Here is a 22608-nt window from a genome sequence, read left to right as displayed (position 1 = left end):
TACATAATTTAATCCATGTTTCCCTCAATGAACTGCAGCTCCCCAGAACCAGCAGCACTCATGCAGCCCCAGACCATGATGCTACCACCACCATGCTTGACTGTAGACAAGACACAATTTTCTTGGTACTCCTCACCAGAGCATCACCACACATGCTGGACACCATCCGAGCCAAACAATTTTATCTTATAGTCTCATCAGACCACAGGACATGGTTCCACTAATTCATGCTCTGTTTGCAGGCTTTCTTGTGAACCAGCTTCAGATGAGGCTTCCTTCTTGGATGACGTCTATGCAAACTGACTTGTTGCAGTGTGCAGCGTATGGTCTGAGCACTGACAAGCTGACCTTCTACTTCTGCAACCTTAAAAGCAATGCTGGCAGCACTCATGCATCTGTTTTCTGAAGGCAGGTTCTGCACCTGACGCACAGAACGAGTGCTCAACTTCGTTGATCGACCCTTGCAAGGCCTATTCTGAATGAAACCCATCTTGGAAAACCTCTGTATGACCCTGACCACTGTAGTGTAACTCGGTTTCAGGGTGTTACTGAACCTCTAATATCCTTGGCCATCCTTGTGGAGAGCAACAATTCTAATTCTCAAATCCTCAGAGAGTTCTTTGCCATGAGATGCCATGTTGAACATCCAGTGGTCAGTAGGAGAGAATTGTACCTAATTTTAATGTTGAATAGGACGTGTGGCCTTGCATGGTTAAACAACATACTGCTGTTATCACTTAGGGTGTACTCACTTTTGTTGCCAGCTATTTTGACAATAATGGATGTATGTTGAATTATTTTCAGAGGACAGTAAATTTATACTGCTATACAAGCTGCACACTGACTACTCTAATATATATATATATATATTATCTAATATATATAAGTTTATTTATATCATATTGTCCCTCAAGTAGATAAACTAAAATGGTTGCTAAAATGTCCTGGTAATTTACTCACCCCCATGTCATCCAAGATGTTAATGTCTTTCTTTCTTCAGTCACAAAAAAAATAAGAGCCAATGGGTTAAAGGTCCAAATTGCTGTTTCAATGCAGCTTCAAAGGACTCTACACAATCCCATGCAGCCGAGGAATAAGGGTGTTATCTAGTGAAATTATTATTTTTCTTAAAAAAATAAACAATTTGATATTTTTTAACCACAAATGCTCTATATTCTATACTATATAAACAAATTTTCTCTTCCAACTTCAAATTCAACATGACTGTTTTACCTTTTTTGTAAATGGTGTTTGACTTTCTTTGCACATTAGCTTTGTAAACACTGGGTCAGTACTTCTGCCTATATCACGTATGCGTGATTACGTAAGGTCAAGCTAGTAAAGACAGGCATTTGTGGTTAAAAAGTATGACATTTTTATTTTTCTTAGAAAATGACCAATTGTTTGGCTAGATAAGACCTTTATTTCATGGCTGGGATCGTGTAGAGCCCTTTAAAGCTGTATTGAAACTGCAGTTTGGACCTTCAACCCGTTGGCCAGCACTATATGGAGAAGAATCCTGGAATGTTTTCCTCAAAAACTATTTTCTTTTTGACTGAAGAAAGAAAGACATGAACATCTTGGATGACAAGGGGGTGAGTAAAATATCATAAGATATCTTAAGATCTTCTTGTCAGCAACATGGAATATTGGAAATCTTAGGATAGTCTGAGCTGTGAAGGACCAATTAGTTGTATCCTTTGTGGCCTCTGGCAATGAAGGATGCTTTTCAAGGCGGCATTTGAAGGAGCCTTTGAAATGGGACAGCCTTTGACCCTGATCACAACACACAGCTGTACAGTAGTTCAAAACAATGTGGACAAATAGATGTATAACAGCGGGGCATATTGACACACAGTGTTACAACGTTCCCCATCTGCGCCACTGGAATATAATACAGGTTAGTGTCTTCTGCTGGTTTGCCAAGCATTAATAAACTATCTAAACTGATAAATAACAAATTGGAGATTAAAATAATAGCAGTTTTGTCTAATTTTAAATGAATACTAAAAACTGAAATGAAAAGTTTACTTCAGCCAGAAATGTACTTTTACTATGGTAAAATAAATATTCAGCAATATCTTCAAAATGCTTTTGAATTTTGGCGCTCTTTTTTCTCTGCATAGTGTTGCTAGGGCAACTAGTAAATACCGTAAATTTGGTTATGCTAGCATGTGTGGAAATATTTGAACCACCGCTCACCCCTAAATTCAATAGGGTGTCTTTTGTGATTAATGCTGCCTTCATGTGATATGGGAAAGATGATGCTTTCCACTTGTGAAGTGGAAATTACCAGTGTGTCGTGTTCAGGTGCTTTTGTTGTCGTAGTGAAGAGAAACATGGCGGACTCGCAATTTGTCCTCACATGCTACTTTGGTAAAACAGACCAAATAAAATAACATGAGAAAATTGCCTCCTTCAGAACACTGTACCGCACAGCACCCTACTGGAGGCAAGCCACGACAAGCTAGCATCTTCTCTTAACGGTATTTTTAAAGACAACACTACGTTTAAATAGCGACGTTATTAAAATCCTTTATGCCCCAGCATTATGGGGGCTACAAACTAACCAACTAAACAGCAGAGAACTTTTAACATCATGCAATGCTTATCATTCAGTATAGTTTCGTTGCTGTCCGCCATGTTGAAAGGTCAAAGTTTATCCCATCTCGGCAGCTCGGGTATCATAAAAAATTTTGAGCTTTCCAGTGGAAATTACAACTTGAGTGGGTGTTCATGTGCAATTTAGATGTCGGATTTTGGTATTTACCATAATTACGATAGCACATGAAGGCAGCATAAGCTCTCTGTCGTCTTTGAATTGTGGTGGAGTATTTTGCATGTGCAGACACTACTGTTGTTTTCTTCCAAATATTTTGTAAGTATTAAAAGGTTATCTAACAGCTTAAACTGAGAAGTAGACTGAGTTAATTTACCAGCTCCTCCCAGCGGGTTGGTTGTACGGTAATCTGGTTGTAATCTTCTTATCTCACACAACGTGCGCTCTGCAGTTTGAAGGTTTCTTCCACATTTGGTTCAGATCATTAACTGAAGATGACAAAATAGAGGAAATATAACATGCTGCCTCTAAGGATGAGTGATTTTTGTAAATACTGTACAGCTGTAGCCTAATGATCATCGTAATTGGCACTGCGTTATCCAAATGTAGAAATATGTTTTATTACTTGACATTTAAATGTTTGATCTTTAATTGAATTGTTTGCAGTGGGTGTTTCTGCATTCATGGTAATGGAATGAGACCTTGTTGTTGTTGTTTTTATTGATACCTGAGCAGGTCTGTATTGAGATGGCAAAAATTTGACTAACAAGCAACATGCTGTTGCCTGAGGAAAGCACAGATGAGCCTCCATATGCTCCCAAAGACGGTACAACCTCATACAAGAGCACCCCGCTGAGCTGACTTCCCTGCATGCTAGCATTTGTTTCTGAGCCCTTCATTCAGCAAATACTCTTCAAGAGAGAAACAGACTGCACTTTTGATCTTCCGGCGCAACAACATGTGGAACAAGAACATTTATTCGGGTTCAGACACTGTCAGTGGCTCAAAAAATGCCAAGAGATATCAGGAACCAAGTGATGCTACAGCCCTCAGATGTTGTAACACCGCTGCCAAGTGTAAGTGTGTGCAATGGAAAACCCCAGAGAGGGATTTTACAGAGGATTCCTCATTATCCGCAATTTCAAAGAGAGGCAGCCAGCCGAACTGCTTTAATTCTGCAGACATAGCTTATAAACCCCATAAGGAAGCACTCGCTTTTCAAAGGCAAGATGAAAGGCCTTCGTCCTCTACCTTTCATGATCTTCTCCAGTCTTCGTGGATGTCTGCAAACTTGCATTGCTCGATGCTACACTTCAACACAACCGAACACACAGCTTCTTTTGTAGAACGACAGACGCCCAACGTATCTGTATCCACCTCGGCGGTTCCCTTTCTCGCTGTACCGGTTGTCTCTGAAGGTGAAAGGCATAGTAGCTATGTTCCAAGACATATCAAAAGACAACCGAGAAATGAGCAGCTTCAGTGCTGTGATACTAGATTTGGCTCTAGTTACATTCCTGGTGTTTCTAAACACAGGAAATCGTCAAATGAATCTTGGGAAAATGAAGATTTTGTCAGAGACATAAGGCCTGATTGCAACAAATTGGCTTTTGATAGGCCTACAGAGATTTACACTCATAAATGTCTTGAAATCCAGGAGAGAATGAGTCAAATTCACCCTCTGGTGACTCAGAGAAAGGATATACAGAAACATGTGCAAACAACACAAAGAGTTTCTCTTCGAGGTGAATGCAAACCTCATCCAGGACAGACGGGAAGTAGAAATGACCAAGTGTGTATTGATGGGAAATACTTTACATCTCATCAGCAACACTCATCTTTTGTGAAATGTAAAGCCACGGCTGCAACGGAAGCTCAGGTATGTTGACATCCAAAATCCCATAGTAAATAAATCCAACACAAAGCCTACTGGAATCTGAAACCAGTCCAAATGGGAATCTCCTTAAGAATTTGAACAGAAGAATACTAAATAAACACTAGACTTAGTTTGGTAACACTTTCTATGAAGCCCCTATTTATAACACATTATAAGGGTTTTTCTAAGGCATTATAATAAATGCATAATGCATTATAAGAAACCTTATAATATCTTATACTATCTCATGAATAATCATAACAACAATTATAATACATTATAATACTTGAGTATTTGAGGTTATAACTTTTAAGATTATGATCATTTATAACACACAATGAACGGCATATTACATCTTTTTAATTTATAATGGACTATATCATATTACATTTATTTTTTACATTATATTACGTTTTATTTTGATGGCCCCCTAAGTCTATTGACTATAAGCTTAAACTTTCTAACTACATGCCAACTAACACTCCTTAGAGTATTAGTAGGCTTAGGTTATGGTTGGGCTAGGTAGAATGTTCATGTACTTGCAAAGTTACTTATAATATAACATAATAGCTTGTCTTTTGGGGAAACATCGAAATTTATAGTTAGCATATATTCAGCATAATAACAATTACTGCTAGCTGACATGCAGTTGCAGAGTTACTTATCAAAAGCTGTCTGAAGGGTACCATCAAAATCATCAAACTGTTCATATTACACATTTATCTAAACTGATACCTGATCTTAGGGTTATTTGGGAAATATTATTATAATTACTTATAAGTGATCTTTGTATGCTTTAAGTAAAGTGACATGAGAAACATGGCAAGATATGAGACTTATAATATGTTATAACTATGAGGAGGTAATCATTCTCTTAAAAGCTATAATCACAAAAAAGTACAAATTATAATACATTAAAACTGTTCTTATGAATACTCATGAGATGATATAACATATTATAAGGTTTTTTATAATGCATTATGCATTCATTATAATGCCTTAAGAATACCCTTATAATGTATTATAAATAAGGGCTTCATAGAAAGTGTTACCCTTAGTTTCTAACAGACAATGATTAATGAAAAAAAAAAGAAAAGAAAAAAGATTTAATACTTATAAAACCTAGAGTGTGATTTCCTATACCAATAACTAGAACTAGAAATTGAACTGGAAAAATTAAATTAGATTCTAAAAAAGAATCTGGTTAGAGTAGGGTCACACACTGCAAAAAGAAATCCAGCCAAAATATCAAAAAATTCTTAAAATCAAGAAGGATTTTCTAGACAAGTAAAAATTATTTTCTTGTTTTCAGAACAAAACCAGTCAAAATTAAATGGGGTAAGCAAAAATATCTTGTTTCATACAGAAAACAAGATTATTTTTCTTACTCCATTGGCAGATTATCTTACTTGTTTCAAGCAAAAACTTTTTTTTCTGAAAACAAGACAATAATTTATACTCATCTAGAAAATCTTAATTCAAGAATTTTTAGATAGTTTGGCTGGAAACAAGACAAAAAATCTAAGTAAGAAAAGCATTTTTTTGCAGTGCATTAGCAAAACTCTGGCGAAATTTCTCAGCCAAAGCAGGTATGGTGTAGGAGTTCTAATAAAGATAAGAATTAATAATAAAAAAAGACTGCAAGAATTAAATTAGAAACCAATGCATACAGTTGGATCTTATGGTGCAATTACATTAGAATCACATAAAAAAAGTAAATAAATAAAAAAGGAAAGCTTCCCTAGTATAAAAAAAGTACAGTCTTGGACAAAAGTTTTGAGAATGACACAAATATTAGTTTTCACAAAGTTTGCTGCTCAACTGCTTTTAGATCTTTGTTTCAGTTGTTTCTGTGATGTACTGAAATATAATTGCAAGCACTTCATACGTTTCAAAGGCTTTTATCGACAATTACATGACATTTATGCAAAGAGTCAGTATTTGCAGTGTTGGCCCTTCTTGTTCAGGACCTCTGCAATTCGACTGGGCATGCTCTCAATCAACTTCTGGGCCAAATCCTGACTGATAGCAACCCATTCTTTCATAATCACTTCTTGGAGTTTGTCAGAATTAGTGGGTTTTTGTTTGTCCACCCGCCTCTTGAGGATTGACCACAAGTTCTCAGTGGGATTAAGATCTGGGGAGTTTCCAGGCCATGGACCCAAAATTTCAACGTTTTGGTCCCCGAGCCACTTAGTTATCACCTTTGCCTTATGGCACGGTGCTCCATCGTGCTGGAAAATTCATTGTTCTTCACCAAACTGTTGTTGGATTGTTGGAAGAAGTTGCTGTTGAAGGGTGTTTTGGTACCATTCTTTATTCATGGCTGTGTTTTTGGGCAAAATTGTGAGTGAGCCCACTCCCTTGGATGAGAAGCAATCCCACACATGAATGGTCTCAGGGTGTTTTACTCTTGGTATGACACAGGACTGATGGTAGCGCTCACCTTTTCTTCTCCAGACAAGCCTTTTTCCAGATGCCCCAAACAATCGGAAAGAGGCTTCATCGGAGAATATTACTTTGCCCCAGTCCTCAGCAGTCCATTCGCCATACTTTTTGCAGAAGATCAATCTGTCCCTGATGTTTTTTTTGGAGAGAAGTGGCTTCTTTGCTGCCCTTCTTGACACCAGGCCATCTTCCAAAAGTCTTGGCCTCACTGTGCGTGCAGATGCGCTCACACCTGCCTGCTGCCATTCCTGAGCAAGCTCTGCACTGGTGGCACTCCGATCCCGCAGCTGATTCCTCTTTAGGAGACCATCCTGGCGCTTGCTGGACTTTCTTGGATGCCCTGAAGCCTTCTTAACAATCCAGTGGAAAGTTTTTTTCGGGATTAAATTCATTTTCATGGCAAAGAAGGACTATGCAATTCATCTGATCACTCTTCATTTCATCTGATTACTCTTCATAACATTCTGGAGTATATGCAAATTGCTTTTTATTAAAACTTAAGCAGCAACTTTTCCAATTTCCAATATTTATGTAATTCTCAAAACTTTTGGCCACGACTGTAATAGATTTAAATTAAATTTATTTTATACTAAGTATAGCTCAAGTCTATTAACATATTTACTGACATATCGCTTGTGATTTACTGATATAAAAATTGTAATTAAACTATATTTGCAGAACTACTTGTGCACAATGCACATTTCTTAGTATTGACACTAAAATATGTTTTAATGTCACTATTGATGAGGATTGTATTATCTTTAAACAATATCAGCCTTCAAATGCAACCTAAAGTATACTTGAAATAGTTTGACTTTAGCACAATTAAATATACTTAAGTATATCTTTAGTTGGGATTCAGCCTTAAAGGAACACTCCACTTTTTTTTGAAAATAGGCTCATTCTCCAACTCCCCCCGAGTTGAGTTTTACCGTTTTGAAATCCATTCAGCCGTTCTCCTGTTCTGGCGATATCACTTTTAGCATAGCTTAGCATAGATCATTGAATCCTATTAGACCAATGGCATCACGTTCAAAAATGACCAACGAGTTTTGATATTTGTCTTATTTAAAACTTGACTCTTCTGCAGTTATATCGTGTACTAATACCGGCGGAAAATGTAAAGCTGCGATTTTCTAGGCCGATAAGATTAGGAACTACACTCCCATTCCGGCGTAATAGTCAAGGAAGTTTGCTGCCGTAACATGGCCGAAGCAGGCACATATTACAGCAGCAAACTTCCAAAAAAAGTGGAGTGTTCCTTTAATTTTGCACAATTAAAGTTTATTAATTAATAATTTCAATTTAGCAGACTATAAATATACCAGTTTAGTACACTAAAAGTACAACTGCAGGGTATTTTTTTATTAAGTACATAGTATGTAAATGTATTTGTAGTATACTTTAAATGAATGTATTTTATATACATTTTAGTATATTTGTTTTTCACTAGAATTCCTCTACCGACACTTGTTGTGCTCTTATGACCTCAAAACGCTTTTATCATAGCACTTGATTTGTAAACTAATACATTTGACCACTGCAGTATAACCAGCTCCATATGTATAGCTTTTCTGATGTAGTAAACTTGCTTGGTAGCGCACCTGATACAATGTCACAACTGCAAATGCGGATCATACGTCACAATAAAAGAGCTGAAAGACTTTGAGAAGCAAGTTAAAATGCATGAGTAAATGAGCAAACCCCATGTTTGCTTTTGGTAACACTAGCTGTTTCCCTCCAAAATTGTAACTATTGCGCAAAACTGGAACGTCGCATTATACATTTGCAAATAAAGCACTGTTTCCATCCATTCCGTCACTTTCTGATAAACTGGCATGGAGAAGCCAATGAATATAATAATTTTCATATATAATAAATTACTTGCACCTCAGGGTGAGCAGACAAGACACAATAAATGCGGTCACTGCTTTCAGAGGCGGATGCAATCGTGTAAGACAATTATACAGGAATACTTTACTTTGCTCAAACATTTAAGAATGACCAAAACAACATTTCTGATGCTGTGCAACAAGATGGGTCCATTGCTTTTGTCAAGCTATCCAACCCCATCTTGCAAAGTCACATGACTTTTTTATTGCAAATGCAGAAATTTATTTGGTAAATGTGTTTCCATCGTAACTTATGCGCATTTTTACTCAATTGTGTGCATATGTTTTTATGTTTTTTTTTTTTTTTCAAGAATTTATGGACATCTTGGCATTTCCATTCAACATTTTATATGCGATATTCCAAAATGCGCATAAAAATAGGTGGATGGAAACATAGGTAGGGTTTAACAAATGTGGTATGCTATGTAATTTTTAAAACGTCACTCACCGGACGATTCATTTTCTAAACCACGATACAACAAAACCAAAGTAATTACATGTTGCCAGATTCACGTTCATCTGTTTCAAATAAAACTATATATAACTATATGGATATTTAGCTTGGAAAGTGTTGCAAAAGTTGCAGGAAGCAATGTAATAATTTTGCATAAATGTTGGCAAATGCACGTATTTCCAATGAGCCTAGGTTGTAAATTTCCTATCACACAGATTCCTGTTAAAATGAGTGCATTGCACTGTACAAAGGGTACGACCACACCTTTAGAATATTTGTTTCCATAAGGATCAGTTTCCTTTTAATTTAACCTGTTCACACTGCAGATTATTTTGACTAGGGTGTTTTGAAGGGATAATAGACTTGCATGTAATTTTAGCAGCTTTATTGAACACATTTTTAACATATTTCTCTTTGTTTGAAAAGCTTGATGTGGCACCAGAGGCTCACGATGATGAGTTTGATGAAAAGAAAATAGAAGCAAGGTAAAGAAAATATATGATCTGTGTCAAGTGGCAGTGCTTGTGTAAGCATAATAACCCTTCTGACAAATCTGGTGTTACGATAATTATCTAACTTGTTGTGACACGTACCTGTAATTTGGAGCTTAGCTGAACAGGTAGAATTAAATGCTTTTCAGAACCCATGTACTGTGTTTAGATTGAGATTGAGAGGCTCATCGAGAGACTGGGCCCTGAAATGCATTCTGCTGACAGCACTCTTATGGTTTGTTTAATTGTCACTGTGTGTTCTATGCAGGTGTGAAGATCTGTACAAGTTTCATCTGCAGTTGCGCTGTTTGAGGATATGGAACAATAGACTCAGATTCCTCTCTCAGGCCTGCTGTCATGACAGGAGATGGGCTCTAAGCAAAGCTCTGTATGCTCTAAGATCGGCCGTCAACATGCATTGTGCTCAAACCGATGCAGTGGAGAGGAGGAGAAGCGCTTTTCTGCTCTGTCAGAGTTTTTACCAGGTGAGAAGTGTGTACAACAGCCCACTACTCCAAGACTATTGAGAACCACATCTGCCTAATTCTCAAGAGTACCATTTGAGTTCTCATGACTTACTACTGATATTATTAAATTTCTTTTTAGTTTTACGCTCTGTTTTTGGAATTGTAATATCATTATTCATAACATGGCAGCGTTTTCTAAGAATATGCCTTATAATCTGTATTCACACCAAAGTTGACTATGATAACATGAACTACAGCTGCATAGACACAAGCTGAAATTCCTTATGGTGTTAGTCAGTAGTTTAAACATACCACTTCAGCGTCATGTCTTAAAGGTAATGCTATCATCCTGTTACAGTGGAAGAATCACTATGAGAGAAGGCACCTGAAGAACTCACTCCACAATGAGCGCAACACAGATGCTTTGAGAAAACGACTGATTCAGCCCAGCAGAACTTTAGGTCTGATGACCACATGCTCCACCTGGAGGAACCTCAGAATGGCTGTGATTCATCATCAGTAAGAATCATCTTGCAATCTGGGTCAGATCTGCTGTTACCTCATCATGAATAAGAGTTCCTTGAGTCACAGTCTTGGATATGAATCAGGAGTTTCCTTTGCTAGTTATTATGAGTGGACAATTGGGTGCTGGTTGGTTTGATTCCTCTTTTAGTAGTTTCATATGCTTATCAAGCCGCATTTATTTGATTAAAAATAAATAAAAAAGCAGCATTATTGTGAAATATTATTGCCGTTTTAAATAATGGTGTTGTATTTCAATATACTTTGAAATGTAATTTATTTGTGCTATGCAAAGCTGAATTTTCAGCATCATTACTCCAGTCTTTAGTATCACATGATCCTTCAGGATTTTTTTGATGAATAATAATAACAGAATTTAGAACAGAATTTATTCAAAATAGAAATATTTAATATATACAACATACACTTAACCCATTCAAAAGTTTGGATCAGTAAACTTTTTTCTTTACTTTTTTGTAAGAAATGAATACCTTTATTCAGCAAGGATATGTTGAAGAAGTTCACTTCCAGAACAAAAATGTACAGATAATTTACTCAGCCCTTTGTCATCCAAGATGTTCATGTCTTTCATTCTTCCATCGTAAAGAAATTATGTTTTTTAAGGAAAACATTTCAGGATTTCTCTCCATATAATGGACTTCTATGGTGCCTGCGAGTTTGAACCTCCAAAATGCAGTTTAAATGCAACTTCAAAGGTCTCTAAACAATCCCAAACAAGAAAGAAGGGTCTTATCTAGCAAAATGATCTGTGTTTTTCTAAAACAATTGAAAATTTATATACTTTTTAACCTCAAATGCTCTTCTTGTCTAACTCGGGCCAATTCGGTTCAAGAGGGTATGTCGAAAAATCAAATTTTCTCCTCCAAATTCAAAATCATCCTACATCACTGCAGAAGTACCAACCAAGTGTTTACAAAGTGAACATGCAAGGATCAAACACCCTTTACAAAAAAAAAACAAAAAAAAAAAACAGCGATGTAGGGCCATTTTAAAATTGGAGAAGAAAATTAGATGGGGAGTTTTTCAACATTTTCAACATCTTGAGCTAGACAAGACAAGCATTTATGGTTAGAAAGTATATAAATTGTACTTTTTTATATAAATAACTGATTGTTTCAGTAAATATGACTCTTCTTCCTCGCCTGGGATCGTTTAGAGCCCTTTGAAGCTGCATTTAAACTGGATTTTGGAAGTTCAAACTCACAGGCACCATAGAAGTCCATTATATGGAAAGAAATCCTGAAATTTTTCCTCTAAAAACATAATTTCTTTATGACTGAAGAAAGAAAGACATGAATATCTTGGATGACAATGGGGTGAGTAAATGGTCTGTAAATTTTTGTTCAGGGAAATGAACTTCTCCTTTAAATTGACAAAAAGTTATAACAAAGACTTATGTTGTAAAAAGGTTTCTATTTTGAATAAATGCTATTCGTTTGAACTTTTTATTCATCAAAGAATCCATTACAAATCTTACTAATCCCGAACTTTTGAATGGCAGCATAGTTGTGAATGTACAGTAACTTTGTTTGTATGTTTTATATCCTGACAGTTTATCTGTACTGTATAAGCACTGGCTGCTCTGGAGGCAGCGGTGTTTAAAACGGATCTCGGGAAGACAGCAGGAGTGGTGGGCATGTGTTTGGTGGGATAGACAACTTCAGAGCAGAGCCTGGACCCTGTGGACATTAACCTGGCAGAGAAAACAGCTGGCCACACATCAATACAGGTACAGACAAACACCCTGCAAGTGTTACATCTGTGTCTTTGCCTTGTCAGTGTCTTCCAAAATGTTGACTGCATTCTCAAAATTTGCTATAGCTTATATACAGTAAATATCCTGATTCTTTCCCCAGACATCAGTAAGATGTGTGCCTTTCTTTCTTTAATTGTCTTTCTAGAATGCATTTGTTAGCATCAGCATGGATGGAATGGAAGGTCAGGAACAGTCAGAAGAAGCTGGAGAAGTTGATTCAGTCTATTCAGAGGAGCAACCTTCAACACTTTTTTCATCTCTGGCAGAAAAGAGCAGAAACACGTCAGAAAGTCAGAGAAAAACAGTTAGTTTTGAGCCGGTAAGAATGAATCTGTCTCTCACATCATAACCTTCATGCCATTCTCCTGTAAGGCTGCTAGAACATAAAAGGCAACAACAACAAGTCTTATGCTCTGGCTCACGCCTCAGCATTCAGAAGTATTAAAGGATTTACATAATGATTGGTTTTGTTTTAAAAAAGAGGGTACAGTTCTCAAGAAACATAAATAAAGACGTGATTGATTGTCTTAACCCCCCAGTGAGCAAGCCAGAGATGGCAATGGCATTGAACAAGAACTCCATTTTGGCAGTAACAGGAAAAAAAAATTCTTGAAAGAGCCCAAGCTACATCATGGAGCCAATGAACAATGTTGACTTAAACATCTACAAGAGTAGTAATTAGGACTGCATGTTAACAAAATAAAACAAAAAATTGCAATGTGGTTTAGTGCTATCATCAAATCACAAATGCTACGATTCATTTAAGTATATGCTGCAAGTTTCGTAGTGAAGCATGACACTGTGTTCTTTTACATGTGAGTAGCATCTCAGTTCACAGCAAATGCTTCTCCACACAAACTATGTATCTGTATTTGCTCTGAGTTTGGCTCACTTTAACATTTGGGGAGCACAAAATGCAGCAAACATCTTCCCATACTGGTAATGAAAAGTGCCTGTCAACAAAAGAGCAGCTTTAAGGGCTCCCGGTGGTTTTGCATAAGAAATTAATATAGCCATAAATATGTAACGTATTGTAAGTTGACAAAAATTGCAAATTGTTTAGCTTTAGAGACTTGAAACTTAGAGGGATGGTAGTAGTCACACTGTTAACAACGTCACCAAGGCTCACCACAATCGGCCTGTGATCAAAAGTACGAAATCGCTCATGACTCCTTAACCGTCAGTCGCAGGCTCAAGTGTCTTATGTCATTGGAATGCTTGACTTACACTGGACAAAACGCAGTTGGACGTGAGCCGTGAAACTTTTGAGTATTTTTGTTTTTTGCGAAAACTACTTTTGCAAACTAGTCCTAGGTTTTTCATCCGATTGGAACCAAACCAGTGCAGAAAGTTTCTCTGGAGAAGGGAATATCAATAATTATCAATCATAGTCTAAGTCGCAAAGGGAAGTCAAAATGTTTAAATGTTAAAATGCTTATTACTCCTGAACGGAAGGCAATATCTTTGCCAAACTCAAAACACGTATGTAAGAGCTCAATCTGAGGTAGCAGGACAAAAATCGCGGAGCTTGGAAACACTACCTGTATTTGCAAAAACAAGACTTGCGACGTTTAAGTCTTTTTTCATGTGCTTAAAGTCCCCCTGAAATCAAAATTAAAGTTTTTTAGCTTTTAGTATGAATATATTAGCCTTAAGGTTATCTATAAGCTAGTGTGCTGCAAAACAAAGACAAAATTCGCGTTTACAAGATATGGGCATTCAAAACTTACAGTCTCGTCACTTCCGCCAATATGAATCAAGGATTTGGATGATATCACCGTGCACTTCAGTTTCTCATCAAACGTTCTGTCCAATCAAATGCTCTCTAGAGTCCGTAATGTCCCGCCCCCTACAAAGAGACGCATTAACCCGGAGCAGATCATATGCGCTCATATGTACGGACGGCATGTATTAAATTACACAGCCTCAGCATGATTACGATCACTATTTCGTTTTAGCAAGTTTCATATTGAATCTGTGCGGTAATTTATTAGTCTGTGGCTGTCATAAGCTTACAAATGCGGCTTTACCGAGCTCAACGGCTCTTGCCCGAGCAGATATTAATGGAACGCTATTGGCTATTCAAAATTAGTGGGCGGGGCTGGGCGATATGTTTTTGTTTCAGTTAAAAGTACGTCACCACATAGAATAACGCTGCGTGTTTCAAGGCACTTCAGTGGACCTTTAAATGCCTTAAAGCACTTGAACCCTGGTAATCACTGCTTGCAGCAATTATTATTATTTTTCCTGAGAGTTATGGTTTCTATGATCTACTTTGACTTTAATATTTTTGGGAAATGCAACTGTGGTGAGAGTGATTTTGTAGACACCAGTATCACTTGGGCCAATAGGCAACCACCCAGAACCAATCACACATTAAAGCCCTAGAAACTATCTGGAATACCCTAGTAACTGCACAACAAGTTTATAGCAACTCTCCAGAAGCTGGAACTGATTTTTGTACAGAAAAGTGGTTAAATGTAGTAAATGTAGTTTTAGGTTAAAGGGATAGTTCACCCAAAAATGAAAATTTGATGTTTATCTGCTTACCCCCAATGCATCCAAGATGTAGGTGACTTTGTTTCCTCAGAAAAACACAAACGAAGATTTTTAATGAAAACCGGTGCAGTCTGCCAGCCTTATCATGGACGTGGATGGGCACCAAACCTTTAAAAGTAAACAAAAACATGCACAGACAAATCCAAATTACACCCTGCGGCTCGTGACGATACATTGATGTCCTAAGACACGAAACGATCGGTTTTTGTGAGAAACTGAACAGTATTTATATCATTTTTTACCTTTGATACACAGCCACGTCCATCTCTCCTGAGCACGAGTTTGGCATCAGTCACGTCACATGAGCACGTGCTCTGGCGTAGAATACGCAAACGCCGGAAGCAATCTGACGCATGAATACGACACTCATTGTTTACACAGTGCACAGAGATTGTGGGTATAGCGGCTATTCAAAATGGTAATTCCTTGCGCGTATCCTGATTGTTTAAACCGATTTAAAGCTAAAAGATTACGTTTGCTTGCACAAACTCATCCGGGACTTTTCACTGATTTCCCCTTACGGCGTTTGCGTATACTACGCCAGAAGCGCGTGCACATGTGACGTGACTGATGCCAAACTCGTGCTCATGACAGATGGACGTGGCTGTGTATCAAAGGTAAAAAATTATATAAATACTGTTCGGTTTCTCACAAAAACCGATCGTTTCGTGTCTTAGGACATCAATGTATCGTCACGAGCCGCAGGGTGTAATTTGGATTTGTCTGTGCATGTTTTTGTTTACTTTTAAAGGTTTGGTGCCCATCCACGTCCATGATAAGGCTGGCAGACTGCACCGGTTTTCATTAAAAATCTTCGTTTGTGTTTTTCTGAGGAAACAAAGTCACCTACATCTTGGATGCATTGGGGGTAAGCAGATAAATATCAAATTTTCATTTTTGGGTGAACTATCCCTTTAAGGTGTCAATGCAAATCTGAGTTTACTAGTAGAAAGCAGTATGTACTAGTCACCACATTATTTGTTTCCTGTACACTTCACTGCACAGGCACACCCTGCACTTCTGGCATTGCTACGTTCAGAAGAAAAAGCTAACACGTTTGAGCACCAGAGCACCATGGATGCTTTCCAGATGGATGTTAGCAGGTAGGTGGAGGTCTCCTCTGGACAGAATGACTGACAGCGTTCAGTAACTGCCCCTGACACTGACAGCACTGCGCCTGAGGCCTTTTCACAGCGAATGTGAGGGGAGTCTGCTGAGGTGAGAGACTGGAAGTGATGGCTGCTGTTGAAATCTGTGCAGTAACCTTCAGGAAGTGGAGAGATGTCACAGTCAGGAAGCAGGGCACAAGGAGATGTCTGGAGAGAGTGCGTCTCCTGCTGGATAGAGGTAGAATGCAGACTGCGTTTACCATTTGGCGTAAAAGCGATGGGGTGAGGAAGGAGTTAAGGAGAATACAGGAGAATTCACAAAGAGCTCAACTCTCACGGTAAGTCAGCTTGCTTTCCTGTGCTTCGTTTGCACTGTGACTGTTACACTCAAACGAGATGCTAAAAAACTGCCATTTTATACAAATAAAGTACAAAAACTTTTTTCAAATGATTTCAATTACCTAGTTTTTCAAAAAGCATTAGTAAAAAATGCTGTTCACCAACATCAGAAGGTTGAACTAAGTATTATACAAGCTGCATTGTTTTGTATTCATGTTATTCATGTAGGTCTGAAATGCAAAGAATTATTGCAAAATTGGTGTTAAAAAAAAAAAAAAAAAAAAATATATATATATATATATATATATATATATATTAAATGAAAATGAAAATGAAATAAAAAACTATACTGAATTGATAATTTTTCAATTTAACTGTCAGATTTAGTTTCAATTAAACTATCACTTTTTTTTTGGTTTCTTGAGACTGGTTGAGCTTGATGGACATCATAATAAAACATTCATAATAGTATTTATTTTGAATAACATTTTCTTTAAATTACACTGAAAGGTTAAATGGATGAGCTTGACAAATTGTCAACATTTAGTTCCACAAAAAAAAAAAAAAAAAAAAAAAAAATGTGTCCTATTTAAATACTGGGTTATTCTGTAACATTTAGAGTAATGTAATCTTAAGTAGGTAAAAAAGTTCTGTCAAGAATGGAGCTGTAATAATTGTCACATATTTTTATTTACCATAAGTCCTAACAAGCCAAATGATGTATTGACTGCTGTATTGAAACTTTCCTTTATCAATTTACCAATGCTTTTATAAAATCTTGCCTTGCTTTCCATGCCTCAAATGTGTTACATTAATAATATACTATATTATTTAATTATAATAATATAATTGCATCCTTATTGCATCAGAGCACTTGATATATAGCTCTTTGATTTGAGCAACAATTTGAAGTTGGGCTGTTGTGCACTATTTATGTACTTATGTTTGGTCGGTCTTATACTAGAATATTATAATATATTTCGAAATGCAGTAGGAATACTTTAATCTGTAATTTATTCCTGTGATCAAAGCTGAATTTTCAGCATCATTACTCCAGTCTTCAGTGTCTAATATGCTGATTTGCTGCACAAGAAACAGTAATGATTATTGTCTGTATTATTATTATTGAAAACAGTTGTGCTGCTTATTACTTGTATAGAAGGCATTACTGTTAAAAATCGTGCTGCAAAATAATGGTAAAATACTGGCAACTGTGGTTGCCAGCATTGTACGGTTAATTCACATATCTCTACTGGTAATTTACAGCTTTCCTTTCCTTTTCCATTTCATTTGGGAAACCAATTATATATATATTATATTATTTACTCCAAACTTTTTAGCACTTGAAGGGTGTTTCTGTGTGGTTGTGAAGTGTTTAATGTGCCACTGATTCTCTGTGTGTTTTGTCAGGTGTTTATCAGCATGGAGAACACTGGTTCAGCGCAGTGCATTACTTCAGCATTACTGTCATCAAAGAAAGGCGCTGACACTCAAGACATGCTTACACCACTGGAGCAGATCTCTACAGCTACACTCTCTTCACAAGCATTTCCTCATCCAGCAGTTTCACACAAGAAAGAGACACACAGGTTAGAGCACTTTATGAGAGTGATTTCTGCATATACGTCAGATTAAACCCACACTACCGTTCAACAGTTTGGTATCAGATTTAAAAGAATCTTTTAAAGAATCTCTTCCGCTTTCGGCTGCATTTATTTAATCAAAAACGGGTCAAATATTGTGATTATTAATACAATTTAAAATAACTCTTTTCTATTTAAACTTATTTTAAAATGTAATAATCCAAAGTTGAATTTTCAGCATCATTACTCCAGTGTCTAGTGTCATATGATTTTGCGGAAATCACTCTATTATGCTGATTTAATTCTCAAGAAACATCTGTCTGTCTATCTATGTTTTTTAGGGCAGGGAAAGATTGAGGCATGTATAATGGAAGTGTTGAAATGCAAAACAGGTATTTCAGCAGAAATACTATCAGCCAGACTCCTGCTCCACAGTAGTCTTCATAACTGGATGGAGATATTAGAGAAGCACCAGCTGGCAAAGTATGATAACCTCCTCTTTCTCTATTTGTCTGTAGAAGTATTTCTCTCTCTGCCTTGTCTTTGCTCAGTTCTTACATTTCTCTTTGAGATCTCACAGGTCAGCTCATGATAGAGCTCTTCAGAGGGATGTTTTTCTGGAGTGGTACAGACACACTCAGGCTGGTTTCTCTGATGAAGTTCTGCTCTTCACAGACAGACTGACTCTTCTTCATCCATCCTCCTCTGCCTCGTTTCACTCTGATCCTCTGATGTCCACCACTGTGCCTCAGGTACAAGACTCAGTTCAAAAGTTTGGGATCAGTAAGATTTTTAATGTTTTTTGTTTTTTTTTGTTTTTGTTTTTAAAGTCTCTTATGCTCAGCAACGTTCCAGTTATTTGATCAAAAATACAAGAAAAAGTAATATTATGAAATTGCAATTTAAAATTGAATTTTCGTCAGCCATTACTTCCGTCTTATTGTCACATGATCCTTCGGAAATCATTCTAATATGCTGATTTATTACGTTTATTATCAATGTTGGAAACAGTTGTGCTGCTTAATATTTTTTTTAGAACCTGTGATACTTTTTTTTACGATTCTTTGATGAATTAAAGGTTAAAAAGAACAGCATTTATTCAAAATAGAAATCTTTCCTAAGTCTTTACTATCACTTTTTATCAGCTTAACACATCCTTGCTGAATAAAAATATTAATTGCTTTCAAAGAGAGAAAGAAAGAAAAAAATTCTGACCCCAAACTTTGAATGAGGTGTTTATTGTTACAAAAGTTTTCTGGATTAAATAAATGCTGTTCTTTTGTATCCCAAGTTCCAAAAAAAAAAAATAAAAAAAAAAATTAAGCAGCACAACTGTTTTCAACATTGATAATAAATCAGCATATTAGAAGGATTTCTAAAGGTTCATATGAAACTGAATACGGGAGTAATGATGCTGAAAATTAAACTTTGCATCACATGAATAAATTATATTTGAAAGTACATTAAAATAGAAAACCACTATTTTAAATTGCATTAACGTTTTTACAGTATTACAGTTTTTTTCTGTATTTTTAATAAACGAAGCCTTGATGAGCAGAAAAGTCTCCTCTGCCGCTCAAAAGTTTGGAATCAGTAAGATTTTTAATGCTATATATACATAAATACATATATATGCTATATATACATATCCTAGACCTAGACCAGGACTTTTAGGTTTAAAATCATAGCACAGGTTTCACAAGCATGTCCATAAGCTGTATTACTTACAACAGGACAAGAATAGTTTGGGGAAAGTGTCAACACACACAGAGAGCAGCAGTGCCCTCTACAGGCTGCAGAATCACAGCACAACCACATAACATGGACCTTATGTCATTTAGCAGGTTGGCTACATAAAACAAAAAAAAAAAAAAAATTTTAAATTTATCCTACTTTGCGTTCCAGACTTTGCACTGTTGATTAGCCAATTCATTTCTTACCATTACTCTTGTTATATGTCATATTCTTTGTTTTATCTTAAGTATTGATGCTTTACACCAAGTTTTTAAATCAGCATGTGCTTTAGTTGGGCTCTTGACCCTTGACTTTTGTTGAGTTGCTTCTGTTTCAGCAATTGCAGATGTTTTCATCAAGATGTCTTTTTAAAAACAGACAAAAGATTGCATTGAAGTGGTTTAAAGAACTAATTGAAATGTTATTGAGAGATTTTGAACTCAACCAATGTTTGTAACAATGTGGTTGTTTTTAATGTTGATGCCTGTGAGAGTATAAATATTGTCATTGTTAATGTTTTGTTTAGAACATGTTTTGTGTCATCAACATTCGGCATATGAAACACAACAATGGTGACATGCTTCATGCCAGCACACAAAACACATTCATGGCTCCCAGCATGCATTGCTGCAGTTATTATTATTATTATTATTATTATTATTATTATTATTTATTTTTTTTGGATTGTCACCATTGTTGAGGTTTGAATTTTGATTGTTGATGTCTAAGTTTGTTACATTAAACTTATAAATAGTTTTGGACAATTTTATATAAATCACTGAAGTGTTTCAAATGGTTTTTTAGGGCCCGAGCCCAAAAGGGCGAAGGCCCTATTGTTCTTCTAAGGATTCTTATTAGGGCCCGAGCCCAAAAGGGCGAAGGCCCTATTGTTCTTCTAAGGATTCTTATTTGTTTTTTTTTTTATTTTTATTTTTATTTTTTTTCAACCGTTGGGGCACTTTTGGGGGCCTTAACATACTCAAAAACTCTTGAAAATTTGCACACACGTCGGAATCTGCCGTCGTCCGGACGCCACAGAGGCTGGGACCCGGGCGTGGTTCAGGGCCTCTACAGCGCCCCCTGGAACACAGTTTGAAAACTTGATGTACTGCGCACACATACTTGCATATATTGATATGAAACTCGGTACACATATAGAACTCATCGAGCTGAACAACTTTTGTACTCTATGTCATGGGCTCCACGCAACAGGAAGTGAGATATTTAGGGCTGTTTAAAAAGCGCATGCTCTGGAATTTAACGTACTCCTCCCAGGAATTCCATGGGATTGTCACCAAACTCGGTCAGCATGATCTCAAGACATTGGGGACGCTAAATTGCGAGGAGATTTTTGATATCTCGAACGGTTTGGCCGTGGCAAGGCGACAAAGTTATGGCGAGAAATGAGAAACAGGAAGTGTCTAATAACTGTTGCACACATTGCCTGATTCTGATGAAACTTCACCAGTTTGTTCGTTGTATGATGCCCATTCCATAAATGTGACTATTATGAGTCAAAGTTATAGCGCCACCAACTGGCAGCAGGAAGCGTGTCATTTTCAAAATGCTTTGAAATCAGCCTCTTAATTTTACTTGATTTTCTTTAAACTTCATCAAAATCATGACAAAACACGGCCGATAAGAATATGTAAAGGGGTCGATGATAAATCAAATGCTGTTGCCATGGCAACGTCTCAAACTTTACAATTAGATTCCTGTCTTTTCGAGGCAGATAACATGCTTAGAATTTCATGAAACTCAACACACACATCAATATTAATGATAGTTAGACACTGGCAAAAGATCATAAATGGGCGTGGAGCAGGCACTCTATAGCGCCATCTTTTGACAAAAGTTGGGGGGTTAGTTTTTCCTACAGTCACCAAACTCTGTACATATATTGTTCTCATCAATCTGGACAACTTTCTAAATTAAACTAATTAGCTAACACCAACAGGAAGCCGGCTATTTTGATTTGAATGTGGATTTTTGGAAAAATCAGGCTGTAAACAAATTTATACTCCTCCTAAGAAGAACAAGCTGTTCACACCAAACTTTTTTAACATGAAGAGAAGATTCTGAAGATGTTAAATTGCGAGCGGTTTTGGGATATCTTGAACGGTGTTGACGTGGTGATTTTTTAAAGATGTATAACCGTCATTTTCTATATCTTTAAAGTGCAGCATCTTAACTATTTAAAACTTTTTTCACACAGAGATCTTATCATTCTGAGCAAGTGCTGTAAATATCAATTTAATTCAAGCTTCTACGAATTAAAGAAAATTAAAAAAATAAATCAGAAACCTGCTGTCACTCTGCCTTGAGTGTCTGTGTTCAGTCACCATTGAGTGACTGAAGAGAGACTGAAGGGGGAGGGGTGAAAGGGAGAGAGGGAGAGAGAGTAGAACATGCTGTCTTGCTAAAGACCATCTTTGAGGAAAAAATGCACATTGATGTTACATAAATATGTTTGATCTTTGAGAGTCTGATATTTTGAGAAAATATAAAGGGTCACTAAGTCTTTCATTGTTTGTATTTTGCAGTTGTTGTTTTTTTATTTATTTTTTACTGAACTGTACCATGAACTTGTCCTATTCAGTCACATAGCAAAAGATTAAGAAAAATACAACTTTTTAGCATGAGCGGTTTATCTTCATTGATAGACATTTATTTTCATAGTGTTATTTATTGAATATAACATTTTAATTAACAGTTTCAAGACAAACTTTGTCAACAAAACAAACTTTGCTGTTATCTGTTCAAAACATCTGAAAATTTTACCATTTTAAGATCAGTT

Source organism: Garra rufa, chromosome 15 (assembly GCF_049309525.1).
Source record: "Garra rufa chromosome 15, GarRuf1.0, whole genome shotgun sequence".
In the NCBI taxonomy this organism is placed as follows: domain Eukaryota; kingdom Metazoa; phylum Chordata; class Actinopteri; order Cypriniformes; family Cyprinidae; genus Garra; species Garra rufa.
Note: the sequence above shows the minus strand (reverse complement) of the source record.